Source organism: Pteropus vampyrus, unplaced genomic scaffold, assembly GCF_000151845.1.
Source record: "Pteropus vampyrus isolate Shadow unplaced genomic scaffold, Pvam_2.0 Scaffold60, whole genome shotgun sequence".
NCBI lineage: Eukaryota > Metazoa > Chordata > Mammalia > Chiroptera > Pteropodidae > Pteropus > Pteropus vampyrus.
Genome location: NW_011888841.1, coordinates 2002971 through 2007801, shown reverse-complemented (window position 1 = coordinate 2007801; position 4831 = coordinate 2002971).

Genomic DNA, 4831 nt, shown 5'->3' with positions numbered 1-4831 from the left:
GCCCTAGTGGCCCCAGCCCCCATGGGCTCTCCCCGAGGGCCGGTGTTCGGTCTGAGGCCGCTTTCCTTCAGAGGGTGAGAAATTCGAGTGTCTCCGGAGCAGGGTACACTCTAGACCACTTCACAGGACTGGGGAGAAGTGTCGAGAAGACTGTCTTCAAAGACTCAGAGGCTCTGAGAGGGCAGAGGGCAGGGGCGGGGCGAGAGCAGCTCCCCCCCACCACCCCTTCTCTTCACATGGTGTTGGAGCAGCTGCTTCCCAGTGAGGGTCCTGGAGAGGTGGCAGGTGAAAGGAATGTTCCGTGGTCAAATACCAGTGGGGACCGCGGGACCGAGCACATCAGCAGGCTTCCTCAACGGTGGGACCTCTCGTCTTGAGACGCAATGGAGGTGCTGGTTTGGGGCACTCTCTGTGAAATGTGGCAGGGGAGACCCAGGGGGCGGACCGAGCTCTCTGGCGTCAATGGTTGACTGAGAGACGAGTACATAGCATGGGACGGATTTCACGTGTGGCACTAAGTATCAGAAGTAGGGCGAAAAAGCTGGCTCCAAACTGGCCAGCCGTGCCGATGACACGTCCACGTGATTCGACTGCAGACATAAATAGGAAGGGCTGAGTTCAGGTTGCCAAGGGTTATAAACTCTTTGGGAACAGGTTTTTATTTAACTAGCCCCCGAGCTGGGTTTAGTCCTTAAAAGGCCACGATAAATATCTGTTAAATTAAGGTGAATTTTTTGGATCTCTTTGAGGATCAGCGGGGAGCAGAGAGAACTGTGGTCAGTAGGGATCACGTTTCTGGAAGGAACGTAGGAGGGAAGAAAGTTAAAGCGATGTGGGGGCCTCGTGCAGCCCACCTCCTGGAAACATCTTGGTTCGGTGGCAGGAAAACAGGCAAAGTCACGTTCAGGGCGTCTGCAAATTGTTGTTCGCCAAAATCCTCTCTGGGTCATTCTCGCCGGAATCACTAACACGTGGGACTCCTAGGCTCAAAGGAGCAAAGACGACTGACTGGCTCTCCAGAGTCACGGAGCGACCAACACTAAGTCTATCGCCTTCTGTTCTCGTGAGCATCTAGGAAACCTTTCAATAATTCTTGGCTCGGGACAGTGGGGCTCACGGAAGCCACTGCGGGGCAGTAAGAGACGGGGTGTCCACCGCGGTCCCTCAGGTTCTGTGCGGGTGTCTGAAGTCGGTCGCTGGCTCAGCTTTGCACAGTGCTTCCTGCAGGAACAGGGTTTTGGTGGCTCCCACTCGTCCCACAAGCCCTTGGAAATTCTCTAAGTGGGGGAGGGGGGGCGGGGGGCCGGGAGGGGGAGCTGCGAAGGGAGCAGGTGAGAGCGGAGCGAGTGGACTTTAACTCCGGTCACTTCCATAAGGTTTCCCTTCGCTCATATCCAGTTTGGGGGAGTTGGTCAGTCTGGTCCCCAGAGAAGCAGGAGAAGGCAGGAGTGAGCTGGGTCATGGAAGATGACGTGCTCAGTTCGGACATTGCAAAGGAGAAGGTGATTCCAGCTCTGGCGTGATGGAGTCTGACCCCGTGGTCGCTGTTTGATGGCTGACGGCTTTTCAAGCCTCATCACTACCCCGCCCCCTTCTTCTCCACATCTGGACGAGTGGATAAGAAAGTCCGCACGTTCCCTTCCTTGACACCAGTGGGACGATGCAGCCACAAAAAACCTGGCCTACGTGTGGGGACCCTCACCCTTGTCCTACCCCCAACCACAGTGAAAGCCAACGCCGGCCACCCCTCCTAGCTCCCGTGAGCCATTTTTGGACCTTCCTGGGAGACCCAGGCTCCTTCCATCTTGTGGCTCCACGAGGCCTTTAGGATCTCTCCATTCAGTCAACAGATGGGGCAACTCAAGCAGGATCACGTGACAGGGTTTTGACGGGGTCGGGCTTGGGACTGACACACATTACTCCTCACCGTCCTTTGCTTAGAACTCAGCTGTACACCACCCCTCCCCCACGGAAGGCTGGGGAATGTCGTCTAGGTGGGTTTCGATGAATGTGTCACGGTCCTCACCACAGATAAGTTGACTTTGAATATCGATTGGCCATCGATGTGAGATATTTAAAAGGTAGTGGGATACAGGGGGATGAGGAGAAAGTTCTAGGCTAGAGCTATACATTTATAAATCCCCTTCCAGGCAATGAAAGGAGAAAAGAAAAAAGAATAGTTCTATCTGTAATTTCTTTCTGTTTAATTTTCATCTTTGAGAATTGCCGTCCAGACCCTCACTAGCAGTGAGGGGGTGTTGGCGGGTGGGCAGATATTGATCAGGAAGATGAGGAATACTGTTGCCTTTGAATGAGAATCAGCAGATGTATGTGTGTGTGTGTGCGCGCGTGCACACACACATACGCGCACACACATGCGTGCACACACACACGCACACACACACAGTCTCCTGCCCATCTAATTCTCCAATAAGGAGGAAAAGGAGGTAGCAGGCTAATTGGAAAGGGTCGTGAAGGAATGGCAGCGTGGGTAAAGGAGAGAGGAAATCGGGCTGCTATTTTAAGGACCTGGGAGTCTTCCCATAGCCATTACGGTCTCCCTGCCAGTTAATTTCATTTAGAATGAAGTTGGAAGGTAATCTGATAGGTTTCATTATCTCTGCAAATAATTCATAAATTCAGATGAACTCAGAACTATAACATGGCACGTGAGAGGATTTCAAGGTCTGACAAAGTAAGAACTACCAGGACTACCCCGGAGATGATAGCTGATATTGGAATGGTCTCCTTTCTGTGTGATTAATAAAAAAAGAACTAATCTGAGTTAATCTGCGGTGGCCAGCAGACCCAGGCAGACCAACAGAGCTGCGTGTGGACGTTTGCGGAGCTGGCAGAGGCTTTGTGCCTGACTTAGAACTTCACAGGCTGGGGCTCTCACATCTGTCCAAGGACGAGCAATTCAAACGTGCAGAGAAAAATCACATGTTCAGTTCCAGAATCCCAGAGAAACCGGAGAAAGAGAATCCAAAGACATTGATCAGCACAAGCAAGCTTGTTTGTAGTAGCTCCTGATTTGCTCAGGCCAGAGATATATTGCTGCACAAGCTGATTATATCTATCCTGCAATCTCTCCCACTCCACTGCCCCCGGACACATGGCCGAAAGAGAAGACAGAACGTAAATGTTTATCTGGGGGACCAGCAAGAAATATTATGTCTTTTGTAAGCAGCAAAGCATTGCTTTATGGTAAGTATATTTAAGCTGATGGATTATCTCCTGCAACCCTGAAGTATGTGTAAGCTTACGACATAAACTCATATTTCAGGACGAACGTAACGGTGACTGGATAGGTAGAGGCCATATATTAGATGACTAATACTTGCAAGTTAATTCGTCTGTTTTTCATTTGCATGTAATTCTTTCACCCATTTGCTCATTTTTTCATTTATACCATAAAAGTTTATAAAATCTCTGCCATGCACCACGTCGAATGTACAAAGATGGATAGGATGAAGCTGCTGCTCTCAGCCCTCAAGGAGCTCACACCTGTCTACCTGCCTACCTTCATCCATCCATCCATCCATCCACCCATCCATCCATCCATCCATCCATCCATCCATCCATCCATCCATCCATCCATTCATCCATCCATCCATCCATCCATCCACCCATCCATTCATCCATCCATCCATCCATCCATCCATCCATCCACCCATCCATTCATCCATCCATCCATCCATCTATCCATCCATCCAGATGCTCCACTGGGACTCAGTGGCTCTCAGAGAGTCAACTGAGCCTCAACCTGCACTATTACAGGCCTATGAAACTCTAAAAGCCCTCCCCACAATGTCTGTTTATGCCTCCTCTCTGCCTCTGTGCTGCTGGGCTGCCTGGGCAGTCCTTATTCTCGTACATCGGCACGAACACAAAGTCTTGCCCCATCGCTGGTCTCACCTCTCCGATTCACGTGCCTTAATTATTTTGTGAGTTTAGTAAATTTACAGTCATATCAAGGAGTCTTTGATTTTTCCTCTCCCCATCCCTCACTTTTTTGTGTTTCTTCTGAAGAAACACAAAACAACGTGGCTCCCAAGCCTGCCCACCCAAACAGATACCCCACCCCACAGTCTCAGACTGAATGAATCGTGCCCTGGAGGCTCAACATTTACTCCAAATAGTTGGTCGAAAAAGTTTCCTGAAGAAACATTCTCAAAAGGGGTTCTAGAAAGAAAAGTGATTCCCTCCAACCCCACTCCTATGTATTATTTGTCTATGAATCTTCTATCTTGAAACCCCAGCCTTAAGGCATGGCATTGGTAGATGGATGCGTGGTGGGAACTGTTAGACAGATACATAGGGAGGTAAGCAGTATACCTTAAAACTAGGGTCAGCTTCTAGACACCTCGGAAAAAGAAAATTTAGAACTTCCACGATTACAGTTTTGTTTGCATTTCTAGTTCTTAAGCTACTGTTTTGAAAGTAAGTATCTTGGCCTGCGATCATGCACTGCAAGACACAAAAATGCATTCCATCAAATTTTGGCCAAGAGCCACGTATTTGTTATCTCACTGTGTAACAAATTACCCGAAAACTTAATGGCATAAAACAACAAATAGTTATCGCTTCAGACTTTCTGAGGACCAGCCATCTGGGAGTGGCTTCGCTGAGCCTTCTGGCTCAAGGGGCTGTCTTGAGGTTGCAGTCCAGACGTTGGCCAGGCCGGCGGTCATGGCTGGGGTGGGAGATCTGCTTCCCAGATATCTCCTCCCGTGGCCTCTCACATGGTACAGGTCCCACCAGAGAGATCGAGAGGAGAGGGAGAAATCACAGTGTATTTTATGACCTAGCCTCGAAGGTGGGAGGAACC